The sequence below is a fragment of the Pleuronectes platessa genome, chromosome 24 (genome assembly GCF_947347685.1).
Source record: "Pleuronectes platessa chromosome 24, fPlePla1.1, whole genome shotgun sequence".
Classification (NCBI taxonomy): Eukaryota; Metazoa; Chordata; class Actinopteri; order Pleuronectiformes; family Pleuronectidae; genus Pleuronectes; species Pleuronectes platessa.
The window spans coordinates 11112131-11133275 of NC_070649.1; the positions used below are offsets into that span (position 1 = coordinate 11112131).

At 47.4% G+C, this 21145-nt stretch overlaps 2 non-coding genes across 2 annotated transcripts in view; both read right to left on the minus strand.

The window, feature by feature from the left end:
* Window positions 1-20915: 20915 nt before the first annotated feature.
* LOC128433831 (5S ribosomal RNA) lies at window positions 20916-21034 on the minus strand. The gene has a single exon (XR_008336536.1). It is a non-coding gene; the product is annotated as a 5S ribosomal RNA (ribosomal RNA).
* Window positions 21035-21096: 62 nt separating this feature from the next.
* The window catches only part of LOC128434875 (5S ribosomal RNA), a 119-nt gene continuing 70 nt past the window's right edge, over window positions 21097-21145 (minus strand). Inside the window, exon 1 of the ribosomal RNA XR_008337547.1 lies at window positions 21097-21145. This exon is cut by the window's right edge and continues 70 nt beyond it. This is a non-coding gene — a ribosomal RNA (5S ribosomal RNA).

Genomic DNA, 21145 nt, shown 5'->3' on the forward strand with positions numbered 1-21145 from the left:
ATATTTATCATAAGCACGAACTGGCTGAAGACTGTGGAAGCAAAGAGCACATTTCTCGCTAGAAATGGTGTCAGAATGTATTTTTATGCCCAAACTAAGTTACAAAATTATATTTTTATCTGAAAAAACAGGGAATCTCCGCCATGTTTTCCTCTCCGCAGACGGGAGCTTGAGAGTCACGTGACGTGAGAACACGCCAATGCAAAACAATGGGAGGACTAAATGTTACCATCTCACAATCTGAGAGGCCAGATTGTGAGATGGTAACGTCGTTCCAAGTGGACCAACGTTGCCATTGAACGTTTTCTGATGAGACTGGGTTGACCTCCAATGATGCCCTTTGAGCTGCGACTGGGATTGTCTGTTTAGTAAGGACTTTCTTTTAGCCTTGCAACTCTCGCTCGTTCTGCTAATCCATGTCGTAATTACCTCATGGGTCAACCAAGAAAAAGGAAAAAACTGATGGAAATGTTTTTATTGTATGGTTTTATTCTAATTTCAACTGTACGCTATTTTATTTAATTATTTTTTTGTTGAAGGTTAATGTGTAGTTCCTGTGGTAAGCGGGTTGTTTGTGGGGACTCTTATTTTGAAAGTGGGTTTATAACTGAAGGGGGTTCTGTGAGAATAATTGTTGTGGAATGAAACATAATAAACGGGTGTGATGTTCCGAGATAATAACCCTCTCTTCTGTCCTCTTTTGGCTGAGGCCTGATATAGCACGGCACAAAACGCTCGGCTACACAACTCATATTTATGTTTTTTATTTTATTTTTTGGACTCCATCTCGCGACCCACCCTCTGTGTCTCACGACCCCCACTTTTGGAACCCATGGTCTACCCTATCAAATGTTTTATTTAAATCTAAACTAACCACTATTCCTCCGTTAACTTCTTTCATGTGTGCTATAACATCTCTGATACTACTTATTGTGTCTGCTATGTCCCTCCCTGGTATACTATAAGCCTGTGTGTTTCCCAGCACCGTCCCTATTACCCCCTTAATTCTATTTGCTAACACATTGGCTAATATTTTGTAATCACCGTTCAGCATGCTAAGTGGTCTGTAATTTATGAATCGATACTTACCTCCTTTTTATATATATTTCTCATTATCCCTCTTGGCATACTTTCTGGCATTTTTTTTTTGCTCTAACCATTTGAATAATCTATCTAATACTGGGATCAGTTCCTCTCTAAATTCAATATAAAATTCCCCTATTATCCCATCTGTTCCCGGACTTTTGTTTCCTCCTCACTCACTTATTGCTTTGTCTATGACTTCTGTTCCTATCTGTCTCTCACACATTTCCCATCTTTACTCACCCTAGCTTTCACTTTATCTAACACCTGTCTGCTACTCTCTTTATCTTTCTCTTCTTTCCTGAATAAATCTCTGTAAAGTTATTGTACTCTTAGAAAATCTGCGATTTTCTCCCCTTCCTTTCCCTCTTCTTGTTCTGAATAATAATTTGTCTGCTTTATCCTCTACAGCCCTAAGAAATAACCTGTACATTTTTCTCCCTCTATGGCATATTTAGCTATCCTTCTTATTATTGCTCCCTGACACTTTCCCTGTTCTATCTCTTCAGTTCTTCTTTTATCTTTATATACTCTATGTTGTAATCACTTTCCTTTTCAGCCCTTTCTGCCTAACTCTTTTTTTAGCCTCATTTCTCTTTCTCTCTCTGTTCTGTTTTTTCCTGGAGAATATCCTTCCCTCAGGATTCCTTTCACTCCACACATCACTCAGACCCTTCACCCTTATCACTCTAACATTTTCCTCGATGAGTCGTTTTTGAAACACATACAGTGCCTTGGATTGATGTATTCACCCCCCTTGGACTTTTCTACATTTTGTCATGGCATAACCACAGATTATAATTTATTTCATTGTGTAATGGACCAACACAAAATAGTCCATCATTTGGAAGTGGGGGGATATATTACATGGATTTCAAAAGTATTTACAAATAAAAATCTGAAAAGTGTTGAGTGCATATGTATTCACCCCCTTTACTGTGAAACCCCTAACAAAGATCTGGCCAATAGTCTTCACAAGTCACACTTGCAAGTCACAGAATTAGTAAATCGGGTCAACATGTCTGCAAGGAGCTCCGCAAACAGGTCAGAGATAAAGTTGTGGAGGATTATGAAGCAGGGTTAGGTTTTAAAAAAATATCCCAAGCTTTGAACGTCTCACGGAGCACCATAAAATCCATCATCAGAAAATGGAAAGAATATGGCACAACCGCAAACCTACCAAGACAAGGCTGTCAAACCAAACTGACAAGCCGGACAAGGATTAAATTAATCATAGGAGCCACCAAGAGGCCCATGGTATCTCCAGAGGAGCTGCAGAGATCCACAGCTGAGGTGGGAGAATCCGTCCACAAGACAACTATTAGTCGTGTACTCCACAAATCTGGCCTTTATGGAAGAGTGGCAAGAAGGAAGCCGTTGTTGAAAGGGAACTGTGGAGGGGAGGGGGGCGGGGAGAGCACCCTCACCTGCACCACAGAGGATCAATCAGCGCAGGTGAGAGCTGTTAGCTGATTGATCCTCACACTTAAAAGGCGCCTCAGAGACTCACAGACTCGAGATACCTGAGGAGAGCAGAAGGAAGCTGGACAGCTAATAACTTTGTGTATGTGATTTAAGTATTTGTTTGTGCACGTGTGTGGTGAGACTAAAGATGTTAAGGACAAATTCCATCTCTGGCTGTGTGTTGGAGAGCCTCGTGGCAAGTACCCATGACACATGAATCATAAGAAATCCCATTTGGAGTTTGCCACAAGCTATGTGGGAGACACAGCAAACATGTGGAAGAAGGTGCTCTGGTCAGATAAGACCAAAATAAAACTTTTTGGCCTCGATGCAAGACGCTATGTGTGGCGGAAACCCAACACTGCCCATCACCCTGAGCACACCATCCCAACCGTTAAACATGGTGGTGGTAGCATCATGTTATGGGGATGTTTCTCTTCAGCAGGTACAGGGAAACTGGTCAGAATTGAGGAAAAGATGCATGGAGCTAAATACAGGGCAATCCTTTTTGAAAATCTGATGCAGTCTGCAAAAGACTTGAGACTGGGGCGGAGGTTCATCTTCAAGCAGGACAATGACCCTAAACATACAGCCAGAGCAACAATGGAATGGTTTAGATCTAAGCATGTTCATGTCTTAAAATGGCCCATTCAAAGCCCACACCTAAATCCAATTGAGAATCTATGTCAAGACTTGAAAATTTCTGTTCACAAACAGTGTCCATCCAATCTGACTGAGCTTCAGCTTTTTGCCAAGAAGAATGGACAAGCATTTCCATCTCTAGATGTTCAAAGCTGGTAGAGACCTTTTTTTCGTATCCCTCGGGCATTAAATGAAGAAATCGTTGCCATTGTTTATTACGGATATTCATTTTTTGTTCTTAGATTTATTTTTCTTATTTATCCTCATATGCCTCTCAGTGTTCTGTCTTTTCCTTAAAGTCAAGGTAAAATAATTATTTTCAGTATAAATTCTTTCTATGAGGGTTTCCAGAACAACATACTAAAAGTCCTAAGAAAACCTAGTAAATTTTAAATTCTCATCAATCCGAGATGTGTGCCAATAAAGGCCTATGTATGCTTCTCCGTTTTGACGAACACGGACAGATAGGACCGCCCTCTCCAACGTGAAACGCCCTCTCCGTGCCTCTCCGCGGCTCCTCGCAGAGCTTTTCGTGCAGCTCTCATTTTTCTAACTACACGTCAAAATGGCGGACAGCCAACGGATAGCCCTTGGCTGTGATTGGTCAGCTAACACCAGCATTTCGGGACATCGTTATTTCCCGACCTCTAACTTCCTGTTTCATTCCCTAAATCACAATAAACCTAAATCACAACTACGACTCTATGATTAATGTGACAAGTGTGTTAAGCCAGCGGCGTTGTCCGGCTGACGGTGGCTGGTTAGAGCACTTACAGCATGTGTGTACGGTCACATACGGTTATAACGAACTTTGGTAACGGGGATAGCGGGCTAGCCACCATGCTAACTGCGTTGGGAACAGCGCAAAAACCCGCTGACTTTAATCCCACGGCTCTCATGACACTGTTTCTCAAACACCGTCAGGTTAGAAGCAAACACTTGGTAGTAGCTAGTATCGGCTGTCCCTGCTGACTGTGTGTGGAAGCTAGCTGCCTCCGTGTAGCTTCAAGCTGTTGCAGCTGTTGAATTAGCAACACAGTTTGGAAACAAGACCGGGGAACCGCTGCGTTAAGACACGATAACAAAAGCATTTTGACCCGCTGGGTGTCACTTTATTCAGCAAAGACTGTCGCGTCATCAACATCCTTTTTCTGTTAGTTGACACCGTTCACTGTGTGTGAGGAGCCGGGAGGACGTAAATAAACCAGCGTGGACTTCTTCTATATACCTCATGAGGTAGGCTTCTCTAAGCTTGACTTCAGTTGCGCCATCTACTGTTCTGGCGGTGAATTGTTTTCACAACAAAAAGGCTCGTAGAACTATAAATCAAAAAGGGTCCGTCCGATCCGTCCGTCCGTCAGTCCGCAAAGGACTCGGAGAAGCATACAGAGGCCTTAAGGCGAGGCAACAATACACCCGATGGGGCTATTTTTTTCCTTTACTCCTATCAAAATGAAACTTTACACAATGAAAGTACCCATGTAAGGTAAAAGAAATTGTATTAGAAGTTTCTTTGAAAATTCATTTTAATATTCAAATGAGCCATACACTTATCGAAATGCCCGAAATACACCCAAATAGGCAAACAAATTTCCTTTACTCCTACCACAATAAAAATGTACATGGTAAAAGGTATACATGAAAAATAAAAAATTTGTAATGATACATGGAACGAACGAATGGAATGAACAAAATACTAAAAGTCCTAAGAAATCCTAGTTGAGGAAAAATGTTTAATTCTCATCAATCCAAGATGTGTGCCAGTAACCCAATCGGAACATTTTAAGTTACCAACTCTTTTCTAACTAGACATTTAACTGAAGACACATTTTGCTTAAGGCTAAAACTACTTTTCATCTTGAAGTAGCATCGCCTAGACTACTGAAACGAACTAACGTTGGCTTGCCAGCACTAGCAAATTATATTGGGCCTAATTTCATTGCTATACAACACTGTTTTCTTTTCTTTTTTGTTCATGCAGTGTGAAATGTATGTAAACAGGGAGAAATGGAGAAGTGTAAAATATGTAAAGAGTCTTTCAGTGATGAAAAGACATCGGTTGTTCTACGAGCAAAAGGCAACAATGGTGTGAACCGTGCCAGTGCTCAACGTGGAAGTAGTTTAGTGACAATTCCTGGAGACAGATCATATGCCAACTGAAATAGATAATAAAAATAAGCAGAGAGAGAAAATTGATATCTACCCAGTAAGAACAGGAAACTTCCAGGAAAGGATTGTGCAGGTTTGCCACTTAAGGAAAGATGAATGGTCTCATACAGTTTTGAGGATAATATCATCTGTCCATGACCTTGATGCAGCTGATGTTATATACCACAACATATGCAACATTAACTTTCGAAATATAAAGAATATTCCGAGTCAATTCTCTGCAAACCCTGGCAACAAACCCAAAAGATTCAAAGTCAGAAAACCTGAGGATTATGAGAGAACAGCATTCCTAAAGGTGGGAAACTTTTTAGAAGAATACGATGATGAACAAATTACTATTCAAGACCTTCTGGTAAAGATGACAGAGTACTTGCAAGACACAGTTTGTGAACCATATTGTGCAAAGTAGATGAAAATTTAAATAAAGGAACACTTTGAAGAGAGTAATAATGACTTGCCTGGAAAATCAATGTGTAGTCACTTTGCGAGACTCAGCCAACTCAATTCTTCGTGAATTTCACAAGCAACCAAAATCTAAGAATCGAGACGACTAGAAGCTGAATATAATTAAAAACCGCTGCAAAGTTAATTGGAACTGATGTCACATTCATGGAAGTCCTAAACGATTCTTACCCAGACTCAAGTGACATTTCAGCTGCTGCAAGCTATGTTCCAGAGTCACTACAAGTTCTACTGCGGAATATGTAGTAGTAGTAGTAGTAGTAGCTTTATTGTCAATACAAGGAATCGATAGGACGTTTCCCACTCTCCCACGTTGAAACATAAAGTGCACAGGCACAACAGATAAGACAAGACATTTCCGGGTGAGGTGGGTGGTGTATGTTTTTGCTGGTAAAAACATTGATACAAGGACGATGCTTGCACCTCTTCAGCTTGGCCTAGGCGTCCAGATGCATCACCATTTTGCGTCACGCCTTTTGGTTAAGACACTTCATGAGCATGGTTTTGCCTGTTCCTATGCAGATGTGATGAAGTATGAACAGTGTGCAGCAGTGGCACATGGGACTGAGATCCCTGGATTCACAGAAGAGCATCATATACAATATGTTGAAGACAACATCGACCACAATGTGGCAACCATTGATGGCACTGGGACGTTCCATGGAATGGCTATAATAGCTTGTATTACACCAGGAATGCAACAAAACAAACCTGTTCCAAAGATCCAAGTGACTGCTGCAGATATTGCTGCGGTTGGTTGCATAAACATTCAGTACTTTAAGATTCCTCCTATACGTGAACCTATTGTGTATCAGCCACCGGCTCTGTTGCCAGCAGATATCAAAACATCACAGCTGGATGTTTTGTGGACGACATCCCTACTCCTTCACTCTCAAAGGCCATCATGGTCTGGTATGATGCAGATGCTGCATCTAGGTGAACACCCTGAGAGAGCTTCAGTAACATTCCTTCCACTGATTGATCTTGATCCCAGTGATGAATCCTGCATAAACTCAACATTGAGGTTCGTGGCAACTCAAGCTCTGCAGTATGATGTGACCCCTGTTCTGACGTTCGACCAACCCCTTTTCTGGAAAGCCTTGACCATTATCCAGTGTCAGCCAAGCAACAATGAACTCAAGCGACTAGTCCTCAGGCTTGGGGGATTTCACATGCAAATGAGCTTCTTGGGTAGCATTGGACATTTAATGGCAGGGTCTGGACTGGAGGAGCTACTAGAGGTGGTATATGCTGGAAATACAGTGTGCCACATGATGTCTGGCAGGATTGTGTCCAGGGCAGTTCGTGGTCACATGCTAGTGGATGCCGCACTTAACACTGTGTTGCTGGCTGATGCTTACAATGTGCCAATACCAACCAAAGATACAGTAGAACAACCTCCAGTTGAGATGACGCCGGCCGCTGATACTGAGCCAGATGAGGAAGTTCCCGATACCCAAGAAACAGTCACAACTGACTTGAGTACTGCAAGTGAGCTATATGACCAGGTCATGTCCTCTAACATGCCGATGAAAGAACTTTGTTCTGCAGATGTTTTTGAGAGAATCCAGAGTGCACTCAACAACAAGAAGGAAACAATGCATATGAGGACAGTACAGCTTTGGCTGCAGTACATGGACATGATTGATATTCTGAGAAACTTTGTCAAAGCTGAGAGGACAGGCATCTGGAGATTGCACCTTCAGTATGTTCATGATATGCTACCCTACTTTGCCGCTTCTGGACACAGACTATATGCAAAGTCAGCCTATGTATACCTGCAAATGATGACAGCCCTACCTTAAACACATCCAAATGTCCACAACAAATTTGAGGAGGGATTTCACGTAGTGAGGCGGAGCAACAGGTTTTGGGCGGGACTGTCCACTGATCTCATTATTGAGCAGGTGCTCATGAGAGGTGTTAAAACACATGGAGGCGAGTAGTAGACACGTATTAGGAAAAGTGAAAGACAGGCTGAGCAAAGAGGACAGGGAAACGTGTGAGAGACAGATAGGAATAGAAGAAATAGGCAAAGCAATAAGTGAGTTACGGAGAAACAAAAGTCCGGGAACAGATGGGATAATAGGGGAGTTCTATATTGAATTCAGTGAGGAACTGATATCAGCATTAAATAGATTATTCAGTTGGATAGAGGAGAAAAATGAAATGCCAGAAAGTATGTCGACAAGGTTAGTTATAATAAAACATAAAAAAGGGAGTAAGGATAGATTAGAAAATTACAGACCACTTAGTATGCTGAACGGTGATTACAAAATATTAGCCAAGGTGTTAGCTAATAGAATAAAGGGGGTAATAGGGACGGTGGTGGGTAACACAGTCTTATAGCATACCAGGGAGGGACCAGGGGAAGGATGTAAGCGACTTTCCAAATTTCAGGAATACAATTTGTGGTGATAGTGAGGTTAAAAAGATATTGGAGCGGTTTGGCAATAAAATCAGCTGCTAACTTTAAGAAATATGGTTCCAAGTGATCTGGGCCTGCAGATTTACTGATATCAAGAGAGCAAAGAGCTCTACGGACCTCTTCCACTGAAAACAACCTAAAAACAAAGGAAGGTTGACCAGCAGAGATAAGGCCTAGAGACATGTTTCCAACATCTGGGGCAGAAGACGCAATATTGAGGGCAGGCATAGCAATCGTGGAAGAAGACCGAGAGAATAAGGAACCAGAGGGAGAAAAATGAATATTAAAACAATCAAGTATGGTAGCCCTGTCAGTTACAGTGGTAGCATCATTAACAATACAGGGTGGGAGTTTGCTTATCAGTGGCTGAGATAGATTTGATCACTTTCCAATTTTTTTTAGGGTCGTTTAAATTTTTCGTTATTGCAGAGAGATAAAAGCTAGACTTTGCTTTTTTAATAAGAAAGGTAAAACAATTTCTGAGTTGCCTAAATATAAGTTTATCTGCCTAAGACTGTGTCTTTCTGGCCTTAGCCCAGGCAAGATTTCTATTATGCAGTAGATCGGCTAAATCGGGCGTGAACCAGGGATTATCCCTCCCCTTAACCTTATATCTTCTGAAGGGAGCATGTTTATCAAGCAGGGAAGATAAACCTTCAGAGAAAAATTGCCATGCAGTCGCTACATCATTAATTAATTCAATACGATCCCAATTAAGATCATATAAATCACGGAAGAACGCCTGTTCAACAAAGGCCCTCATCTTACGTTTTATCAAAATACGAGGTTTGGATTTTGGAACTTTGGCATTTCTGACTGCAGCAATCACACAGTGGTCCCTAATATCATTTGCAAAAACACCTGACATCGAATACTTGTGCGGGACATTAGTCAAGACCAAGTCAATTAAAGATGATTTATCTGGACACTTCAAATTGGGGTGTTGGGCTTTCAATGAGCTGCGTTAGATTCAATGAAAGGCCTCTTAAGAAGTGGTCCCCCAGGTGTGTCACATCACTGCTGATCACTAGGGTCTGACTCCGCCTACAGGAGCCTGAAACACATACACATGCACAAACACAGCAGACAACTCCAGGGTTGTCACAATAGTAACAACGATGTTGAAGTCAAATACACTCGCGCAGTGTGTCAACCTCTATGGCAGCAGCGAAGAGGTCAGGCAGGCCTTACTCGATGCAGGCTGCCAAGCTCTCTGCTGAGCCGGGGGAGCAGCTGGAGGAGGGGCAGCGGCCGACGGCCCTGCTGCTGACCCTTCTTTGTCCCAGCCCAGTATGAACACCTGTACGGTGTGCATCCGCGACCCCACGTTGACCTGCTGGGTCCTAAGCCACCGCACGTAGCTGCAGACGGGAAAAATAACAAAGTATCGTGTCAACACGCGTCAGCGTGCATCCTCAACTGCACCTGTGGCCGAAATACTTACGTTTGACACTCTGTGCTGGTGGCCTCGTACAGGGCTCGGAGCATCTTCGCCATGTACTTCTGACTCAGCCTGCTGACGCCGCTCAGCATCCGACGCCACTGTATCAGCTGGTTGGTGAGCCTGGTCCAGCTGTCTATTGATGTCTTGCGCCGAGTACCTTCTCTTGCAAGAACTTCATTCCAGGTACTCTGTGACCATGAAGTACCATCCATCAATGTCACGCACAGTCTGGTCCCTTTACACAGTTAAATTGGATCAGAGTTTTGGTGGAAGGAAGGCACCTGAAAACAGGACGGAAATCCATTCTGTAAAGACATTAAGCAGACAAGCAGCAAAGTTAGATGCGTCAGATTGTTGTGTTGTGATTGACAGACAGATCCATCTATTGATATTGATCCCCAGGAACATTTAGGCAGGCACAAAAGACAGTAGCAGCACACAAAAGAATATGAATACAACCACTCCATGGCGATAATATAGATATTTACATTAGAAGGTGATTGAAAGATGAATGGCTATTTCTATTACTTTTGACTATTTTGTTATTTGTATTTGATTGGGCCGATAAAAAATCTAGTGTCATTTGTAACTAAATACTTAAGAGTGGAGTAATTTTCGATTTGTTTTACTTTTGACCTTTTACCTTTTATAATTTTTCTGTGCAGAACTTGATGTACAGTAATTTATTTAGGCTCTTTACCTGGTTTTAATGACATATTTTGCTTTTATGGTAAACATAGGCCTAATGTGTGATGCTATTCAAATGTGATGAATATTTTCTTGTTGATACAAAGCCAAAGTTTATGGGCTGTTAAAATTGTGAGTAAACGTAAATTCCAGAAAAAGTATTTCCTATATTTTAAATACAAAATACATGTATTGTATTTCATTACATTTTTGGCACCAGTATTTTGTATTTTATTTTAATACATTTATTTGAGGGGTACTTTGTATCTTGTATCGAAAACATTTTAAAGTATTTTTGCCCATTTCTGGATACAACACATATACACCACTTACTCCTGTACAGTTAGCAGGATTTTACATGAGGCCGGGTTGAGGAGTGTAGTGTACAGACAGAATTGACCATGAAACGCAACCCTTTCCCGGCGCAAAAGTACATTGAGCCGGCGCTATGGTCAGCGTCCGTGGGCACATTCTTCCCCTGGAAAAGCACCCCTTTACCCGGCAGAAAACTACGTTGAGCCCGTAACGAAGCTAGCGGTCTGTATGAACATTATTCACCGTGAAAAACTCCTTCTACCTGGCGTAAAAGTACATGGAGCCCGCAACGAAGCTAGCGGACATTATTCACCGTGAAAAACTGACTTTTCACGGTGAATTAAGCCGGAATAAGGCGCTGACATTACAATGACCTTACTGTACATACATTGTTTAACCGTGACACTCGACAGAAACAAGCAAACAGCAGAAAAAAGAACATTAAAAATGCACATGGCTCGTTCGATACTCCCATCTCGCTTGCTAGTTTTGCACTTTATTCTCCCGTTAGATGGGTCTCTTGCGAAGTTCACCGGCAGAATGAACAAGCTTTGCGCTCGAGCAATTCAACCTGTGCAGCAAGCCAATAAGCGAGGAGATGTTCTAAAATCACCGGCCAATAGTGATAGGCTTGCTGGCTTACAAACTCTATTTCTAGAAAGATGTCCGCAGCTTTTTTCTCTAGGGCGCCATCTTCGATTTTTAACCGATAATCGGTCGGCTTTAGGAACGACACATCAGATTAGGCAGTCCCGCGTCACTGTGGTCGGAGCCTGGCACGTAAATGAGCCACGCGGACCGACGGGCCGGATGTAAACACGGGAGGATGAGCCGCCCCCCTCCCTCCCTCCCTCCCTCATCCCTCTGCATCCCTCTCATGGCGAGGTTAGAAACATCATAAACAAAGAAATACAGGAAGGAGATTTATTAAGCCCTTATGTTCACCTCTGTGATGGGCGTTAATATGAAGCTGTATGTATGTATATTTATTTGTAGTAGTTTAAATAAATAAAGCTCATCTCCATCCCTTTCATCACATTTAACACACTTACTGAATCGATATGATGACAAATGCAACAACACATGGGCAAGATGTGAAAGGAGCAGTCTGACAAGAGTGTAAAGAAATAAGTACTTTTATTTGTGAAACAAAAACACGCACGCACACACGCACAGGGCAGTTCCCTTGCCATTCTGTGTCCTCCTGAATAACAAGAAAAAAGGAGAGCTTGGCACCGCCGGCCACCGCAGCTCGGGCGCAGTCCTCGTTCCACCTCACCAGGCCCTCCAGCAGGTACACCTGGAAGTGGAGGGCGTTGGCAGACGTGCCTGCGAGGTGAGAGACAGAGGAGGGAGAAGGACGTCAGTCAGTCATCCTGACACAGTCACACACAGAGTCACACACACTCACCCGGAATGAACTGGCACAGGTGGAGGTGGAAGGACTCGAGGGAAGTGGAGCCTCAGGCGCAGCGGTAGACGGGCAGCACCACGCCGCCCCTGGTCACCTCCCCTGTCTTTGCGTATAGCAAAACTCCCGGCGGATCCTGGATGCAGCGGAGATGACGACGCTGAGTGCTCCAGATGTCCTCCATCATCTGGGGGTCGATGAGGGGGACACCCATGCCGTCAGTGACGTCCCACATGCTTTCCAGCAGCTCCTGGATGAGCCGCTCCGTCTCCTCCGCGCCACTGGTGCGTCGGCGGCCGTGACGGGACAGCTCTCTGGACGTGGGATCCAGGGGGGACTGCCTGGCCTCTTGCAGGCATGTCACATCCTCTGCGTCCCACTCAAAAATGGCGAACGACAGACGTGACATGAAAAGGCCATACAGCGGGTGAATGTCGGTGGTGACGCCCCTGGTCGAAGTGACGCATCAGGTGCCAGACGTCCTGCCTCACCACCAGCTGATCCCACTCGCCGAACATCTGCGCCGTCTGAAGAAGAAGAAGAAGACATTTGTTTCGGTTGGATAAATCAAGCGGCCCGTCTGTGTGGTGGTTGGTGTTGTCATCTTTACCTTGCAGCGTCCGGCGACGGAACAGTAGTCCCGGTCAACATACAGGACCCGAGATGGGGCCTTTCCAGCCGCACTGTAGCGCCGCATCAGTCCGTCCGCCATGGGCAACAGCCCGTCCCCCTCGGACTCAGTGAGGACAGACATGAGCACCTGCCCGTGCTCGTTGCCCACGTTGGTGACCCATGCCGCCGTCCCGGCAGCATCGCCAGCGGGTGTGTTGGCCATTTATAATACTTATTTATTTATTTATTTATTGCGCTTGCCTTCTTGGTGGAGTCAATTTTGAGGATGTCCCCAAAGACTGAAGTGACCCTGGCTTTCGTCTCCTCCAGGCAGCCGAGGGCCTCCTTGGTGTAGACTGAAATCAGCCAGGGCACGTTGGAGACAGCTCTCAGGGGCGGCACCGTCACCTGCTGCAGAGCCACTCCGGGCAGCAGGAGCTGGTCCAGCACTGAAAGGTAGCGCAGGATCCGCAGCAACCAGTCTACGGTGTGCTGCTCCAGCAGGGCGGCACGGAGGCGGGAGGCGCTGTTGCCCAAAGTCCGGGCCTTCATCATGCCCACCACCCTCTTATCGCAAGACAACTTGCAAAGGCACAAGGAGACTAGTGTCAGCTCACAGACACACACACACACTGACACGCACTGACAAACACTAACACACTTTAACATTGCAGCTTACTTGTATGTGAGCACAGCCGGAAAATGTGCCTGGTGAGCCAGGTCCAGCTGACTCATGATGCCTTGGGCCGACGCTGCATACTTCTTCTTACAGCCGGCGCATTCCAGGTACTCCGTGCCCATGTGGTACCAGCGACCGAAGTCCAGAACACGGCGGACCGTCTTGTACAGGCCAGCGCCGGTCAGCTGCCGCTTGCAGTTGGGGCAGGACAGCTTGTAGGCCCACATCCTGTAGGGCGCCCACAGGAAAAACCGGCGCTGGAACAAGGATTGGGCAGAGGGGATCTGGGTGTAGAGGCGCCGGGCTCCCGGAGGGTTCCACCAGAGGTGCAGCTCGCTGATGAGGACAGGATGCTTGCCAGTGCCGGTGGTAAACAGAGCCCGGCCCAACCACTCATGCTGTTCCTCCAGCAGCGTCTGCCTCCAGCCCTTGGGCAGGAGCTTCGTGGACAAGCGCATGGCATATGCAGATTAAACTCGAGCAGATGATATTGATAACTACACACAAGTCGTTCCCGCACTTTTACCTGTGCACCGGTGAGCAGCAGCGGGGGATGATGAGGTGCATCGCCCACGGGCTGGTGAACGGCAGGCACCTAGGGTCAGGTCAGGGTGGGTCCAGCAGACACCTGGGGTCTGGTCAGGGTGGGTCCAGCTTGGGAAACTGTAAAATGCACACTCAAGTTGTAACACTGATATACATACACACACACGCATATATATATATAGTCAACACCAGGGTTGTCACAATAGTAACAATGAGGTTTAAGTCAAATACTCACGCAGTGTGTCCACCTCCATGGTAGCAGCAAAGAGTTCATCATCGTCAGACTGCTCTATTATTTCAGCCGCTGATGGCACGCCTTCGTTTGTGCAGAGGAGGACACATTATTGTGATTATTAACATTTGAACACACTACACATTAGCTAGGGCAGGCAGGTGGGCAGCCAGGCAGGCAGGCCTTACTCAATGCAGGCTGTGAAGCTCTCTGCTGAGACGGGGGAGCAGCTGGAGGAGGGGCAGCAGCCGACGGCCCTGCTGCTGACCCTTCTTTTTCCCGGCCCATTATGTACACCTGTACAGTGTGCATCCGCGACCCCATGTTGCACTGCTGGGTCTTAAGCCACCGCTTGTAGCTGCAGGCGGGAAAAAAGAGCCTAAAGTATCGTATCAACACGCGTCAGCTTGCATCCTCAACTGCACCTGTGGCCGTAATACTTACGTTTGACACTCTGTGCTGGTGGACTCGTGCAGGGCTTGGAGCGACATGCCAGCGTGCGCACAGAACCCCACCAGCGTCCGGTCCATGCCCCTCACCGACACAAAGCCCTTGCACATCCGAAGCCACTGGATCAGCTGCACCATCTGTGGGAGCAGCCGGGCGTAGGAGGCGAGGTCTGATTGGCTTAAAAAGTTAGAACCCGAAAGGTGGTGGCTTGGAGGGGATTTAGAATCGGCGCAGAGACCATCCTCCCTCACTAGGCGCAAAGGGTGCTGCCCATTCTTCGAGGTCTGCCCCTGCAGCGCAAGAGCCTTTTCCGCCTGTTCGCCGGCGGAAAAGTTATATTTGAAGAAAGATGACCGCAGGGTTCTTCTGTAGAGCGCCATCTTCTATTTAGAGCTGATAATAGGTCGGTATGTGGAACGCCACATCAGATTAGGAAGTCCCGCGTCACGGTGGTCGGAGCCTGGCTTGTAAATGAGCCACGAGGACCGACGGGCCGGATGTAAACACGGGAGGATGAGCCGCCTCCCTCGTCCATCTGCATCCCTCTCGTAAATAAATAAACAAAGAAATAAAGGAAGGAGATTATTAAGCCCTTATGTTCACCTCTGTGATGGGCGTTAATATGCAGCTTTACACATTATATATATTTATAGTTGTTTAATTACATAAAGCTCCATCCCTTTCAGAAAGAAATACAGGAAGGAGATATATTAAGCCCTTATGTTCACCTCTGTGATGGGCGTTAATATGCAGCTTTACACATTATATATATTTATAGTTGTTTAATTAAATAAAGCTCCATCCTTTTCAGAAAGAAATACAGGAAGGAGATATATTAAGCCCTTATGTTCACCTCTGTGATGGGTGTTAATATGAAGCTGTAAACATTATATTGTATGTATATTTATTTATAGTAGTTTAAATAAATAAAGCTCATCTCCATCCCTTTCATCACATTTAACACAGTCACTGATTCGATATGATGACAAATGCAACAAGACATGGGCAAGATGTGAAAGGAGCAGTCTGACAAGAGTGTAAAGAAATAAGTACTTTTATTTGTGAAACAAAAAACACACACACACACACACACACACACACACACACACACACACACACAGGGCAGCTCCCTTGTCATTCTGGGTCCACCTGAATAACAACAAAAAAAGACATTCGGGTGTGAGAAACATGACGAAAACACACAGGCACGCAAAGTAAAAAGGACAACAGTTTAACGTACCTCTTTGAACTCCCTCCCTCCCGCGGCTCCTGCTCCTGCTCCTCGCAGCCTTCCTCCCTCTGCTCCTTCTTTGTCTCCTGCGTAATGAGTGACAGTCAGTCACAGGACATGAAGAAAACACAGAAAGGAAAAAAGGCAAATACACACCTCCGTCTCCCTGGCCCGTTGACGCGCCTGCCAGAGGTCCACGCTTATGCCGTCCTGCAGAGCGCAGTAGGACACCTTTCCTCGAAGCAGGTTCAGCTGGCTGTGGCCGTAGTCTTTGAGCGGAGAATGCCCGCAGCGCTGGCAGGTCCGCACTTTATGCTGCTTACGAGGCTTCCTCTGTCCCTCCTCCTCCTTCGGCCGCTCCACTGCCTTCTTCATCCTCCACAGGGTGGTGCGCGGGATGGGCACATCGCCCTGTGAGTCCAGCCACTCCTGTGGAGTCTTCCCGCCAGGCCCTTCATTGCCAGCGCAGAAGAAGTCCCCCTGTAATAAGACTGGCCCGTGTCCAGGCGGCGGGATAGGCCGCAGGTGTCGCATTTATCAAGCGGCTGCTCCGGCTTGACGATGACCCCGCTCAGGACCTTCCGGTCTTTCTCCGACCTCATCCTCCTCCTGTACACGGTGCAGCGAGTGGGAGGATTGCCTGCTTTTGCGGAAGTCGAGGGCTCAGGGCTGGATGAAGACAACGAGGGGTTGTGGGTGGAGGAAGTCGAGGGCTCAGGGCTGGATGAGGATGACGAGGGGTTGTAGGAGGAGTCCGACTTGGACTTTGTCAGCGTAGTGGGGAGCGTGTCGGGCGCCGTGCGTGGCATCGGGTCACTGACCTGTTGTCTCTTGGCCACCTCCTCTGCCCTTTTCTCCTCCAGCCACTCCTTAACTGAGCGGCCCTCTGCACGGGAGCAGAAATGCTGGGCTCTGTAGCGACTGTGGCTGTTTTCCTGGGTCTTTGGCTGGCCACAGCGCTTGCAGATAAATTGCGGGCGTGTTTTTCGGCTTTTTGTGGGAAGGCCCATCTCCTCGGCCCGCCGCTGCTTTTCACCCTGCCTTTTCCTGTACCAGGCGGTGGAACTGGGCACGGCAGCGGCGGCTGCGGCAGCAGCGGCGGAGACGTGGCCGGCAGAGGTCGACGGCTCCGATGACGCAGAGGGTGAAGACGGTGACCTTTCCATGCTGCATGGGAAGGATGAAACAAAAGCAAAGTCAATTGATGTCTTTTTTGGCCCATTTCGCCTGAGAGAAAGAAGCTGCCTAATAATTGTACACACAATGCATACAGCGAGACGGACGGACAGAGAGAGACACTCACCTCGCGATCACAAGTTGTCGAATGCACTTTTTTGTTCCGTCGACCTGCTGTCTTTTACAGCTGTGCCGGCCGGCAGTGGGCAAGCAGCTTCCTCTGGCCAATCGCAGCCTTCTTGGGTTGTGCTTTGATCGGCGAGAGCGTTTCCTCTCAGGAACTGCCCCCTGCGGTTAGCACCGACACCTGTGCCCAGGTTCTTTGGATCTGCAGCCCGTGGTTGGATGGCTGGCTGGCAATCTGATTGGCCAGACAGTGTGTCTCATGTTGGAAATGGGGTCCCTGCGGTGAGCACTGACACCTAGGGCCAGGTCGTTTGGACCAGCGGCTTGTGGTTGGCTGGCTGGCTGGCAATCTGATTGGCCAGACAGTGTGTCTCATGTTGGAAATGGGGCCCCTGCAGTGCGCACCGACACCTGTCCTTTGTGCTGCAATCGAGTGTATTTTTTTAAATAGCAATCTATGTACACTCTCTATCATTGCATTGATATTTCATACTCACAAACTGCACGCATTTTACCGCCCTCCCTGCTGGCCGGAGGGGGTCTGAGAGGCCAGGGCAGCTTCGGCGGCCTGCAGACAACAAGACGATCGACACGGTTAACGAGTGACAATGATGTGGGAAGCGTGTCGGGTGCAGTACATGGTATCGGGTCACTGACCTGTTGTCTCTGTGCCACCTCCTCTGCCTTTTTCTCCTCCAGCCAGTCCTCTACTGAGCGGCCCTCCGCACGGGAGCAGAAATGCTGGGATCTGTAGCAACTGTGGCCGTATTCCCGGGTCTTTGGTTGGCCACAGCGCTTGCAGATAAAATGTTCCGTTTTCTTCCTGCTCTTCGTGCGAAGGCCCATCGCAGCTCGCCGCCGCTCCTGTTCCTCCCGGACCTTCCTCTGCCAGGCAGTGGTTTTGGGCACGGCAGAGGAGTTGGAGGCAACTGTGGTGTCTGCAGAGGTGGAGGGGATGGCGTGGGCCGCAGACGTGGAGGCGATGGCGTGGGCCAGAGACGTGGAGGCGATGGCGTGGGCCGCAGACGTGGAGGCGATGGCATGGACCGCAGACGTGGCCGCGACTGTGGAGGTGTGGGCTACAGAGGCCTGGGATGTACTGGCGAGGATGTTGAACAGCGCCGGTGCCAGCGGCCCTCTGCGCGTGACAGCCTGGCCAGAGGCGTCCTCTGCCTCAGAGACTGCCAGAGGCTGCTCAGGCCTCAGAGGCTCCTGCAGCAGAGCCCTGGCCGGAGGAAGCCGCTCCGACCCCAACAGCTGAGCGGTGGGCCCCGGCACCACCTGGCGCACTTCTTCTGCCATCCTCTGCTTGCTCCTCTTGTGGTGCCTGATGGAAGTGAATTCAATGATATTGATTATGAGCATCTTCCTTCCAGTAGGCACATTCTACACATCGCATGCAAATTGCGCTCTCTCTCACCACTGCATAAGGGTCCGCTGGTATTCAGGTTGGTGTGGCCGTAAGCGAATGATGCCACCCACTGAGCCTTTTTTATACATGTAAATACGTCAGGTAAAAGCTGAAAAAAGCTTACAGCACCTGGTATTCCCAGGCAGTCTCCCATCCAAGTACTAACCAGACCCGACCCTGCTTAGCTTCCGAGATCAGACGAGATCAGGCGTATTTTTTTTTTAATCTTTTTTATTATCAGAAATATATTCCATTTTATGCAATTACTTATTATCAATAAAAATAAATGAAAACAGTCCCACAAATTAAACCACCCTCAGAAACCGCACAAACAATTAACTAAACACACTTTCTCTTTTAAATTAAAAATAAGAACCAGACAGCAAAAACAGTATCTTATCCCGAATACACTTACCCTCGAAATTAAACCGCCCCTCAGTCCCAAAGCGCAAACCGAACAGCTAAACACAGAATCTTTTAACCTCGACCATTTACCCACAAAAATAATCCACCCCTCATTCGAAAAACCACACAAAACCAAAATCCCACACAAAACTCCGTCACTCTCCCACCTCCAAAATTAGCCGGCTAGCACATTAACCTTCATTAATAAATTAACGATTCTTGTTCTTCTTCCCACTCCCCTCCGTTTTTTGCTTTGCAGACAGCCTTTTTTTCGCCTCCCTTAGCTCCTCCATGTCCATATCACTCCCCGAGCTCCCCTCCCTCACAGTTTTATCAACAAAATCCCCACTCTCCCCCACCTCATCATTGCCCCAAGTCGTTTTAAGTACAGTTTTCCCCGTTCCATCCCCAAACATTCTTACCCCTTCCCGTTTTTCACCTCTGCCTCTTACGCTCCTGTCTCCCAGCCGCCGCGGCAGGCCCTTGCTCAGCTCTCCCTTCAGGCCCAGGTCTGCAGGCTGGCCCGAGGTGAGCTCCTCCTCCAGCAACGTGGGGTAATCCTTCCCCCCAGAGGCACCGTCCTGGTCCATGCTCGCGCCCATGCCCTCATTCTCTCCTTCCTCGTCCTCACCACCACCACCGTCCGGCGCCCCCGATTCGCCACTATCCGACTCGCTGTCGTCCTCCTCCGCCTCCTCCTCCACCGGGCATATGCAGTCTCTCTCTCTCCTCCGGCACATCCGACATTTTGCCACCCCTGTGGCGCACTCCCGGGCGTAGTGGCCTTGACATCCGCAATTGTGGCAGGTGAAGTCCGGGCACTCACGCAGGATGTGGCCAGGCTGCATGCAACTCCTACACACCTTCATTTGACGGTCATGGATCACTCTGAAATATTCAACACCCGTTGCCGTGTTGAATTTCGTGGAATACGGCAAGGATTGCACAAGCTCATTAAATTTAACCCGTACAATCCTTGTTCCATCGGCTATATTGGTGCCCGGCCACATCCTCCTCTTAATGGACGAAAGCGCCCGGACTCCCCACCCACTTAGTTTGTCAAGGATTTCCTCGTCAGATGTGTACGCTGGCAGGGTGAGAAAAGAAACCACCAGCTCATCATTGCATAGTTCTTTGGCAATTATCCTAGTATTGTGTATTTTAAAGCCGTCAATCAGACGGTCCTTCCCCCTCTCTCCGCACACCGTCACCTCCAGCTTCCCGAGGGCCAGCACTCTACAAGCCCTTATTTCACCGCACACAACCGCCATAGCCTTCATTAATTCGCCTATAGGTATAACGTCCCCGCACTGCTCCACGCATACCGTGAGCCGCCTTTCATACTTGCGCTCTGTCTTCCTTATCCTGTCCACTGTTTCTCCTCCAGCCACCTGCTCTTGCCCGTCTCCAGCCGCCTTGCCGTTTCCATCTCCCCCGCTCTCTCCTTCTCTCCTTTCTCCTCCCGACTCCTCCGCAATGCTCCTTCCTCCTCTCAACCCGCCAGCTTCTCCCTTTTTCTTTCCGTCCTCCTCCACCTCGCGTCCTGCTCCATTCTCCGTCCCTCCAGCTCGCTGCCCGCCGGCACTCATTTCTCCCGGTGGCTTCGCCGAAGCTAGGCCCCGGATCACTCCAGCCTCCACAGTAGCAAAAGAACAAAAAAGACTGGAAAAGTATATATATATATATTAACTCAGGGCGATCCCCCAACAGTCTATGACTGCGGGGGACGAAAAAAAACACAAAATAACTGGGTTGTGAAGCCAGATAACAACAGTCCAAAAAACTCTCTCCACCAGAACAAACAATTCACCATGCGGCTGTCCAAAAAACACTACGTACTCCGACACTGTAGGGGGTGCCAGGTTGGTTTGGCCGTAAGCGAATGAGGCCACCCATTGAGCCTTATTTATACATGTAAATACGTCAGGTAAAAGCGGGAAAAAGCTTACAGCACCTGGTATTCCCAGGCAGTCTCCCATCCAATTACTAACCAGGCCCGACCCTGCTTAGCTTCCGAGATCAGACGAGATCGGGCGTATTCAGGTTGGTGTGGCCGTAAGCGAATGAAGCCACCCACTGAGCCTTATTTATACATGTAAATACGTCAGGTAAAAGCGGAAAAAAGCTTAAAGCACCTGGTATTCCCAGGCAGTCTCCCATCCAAGTACTAAC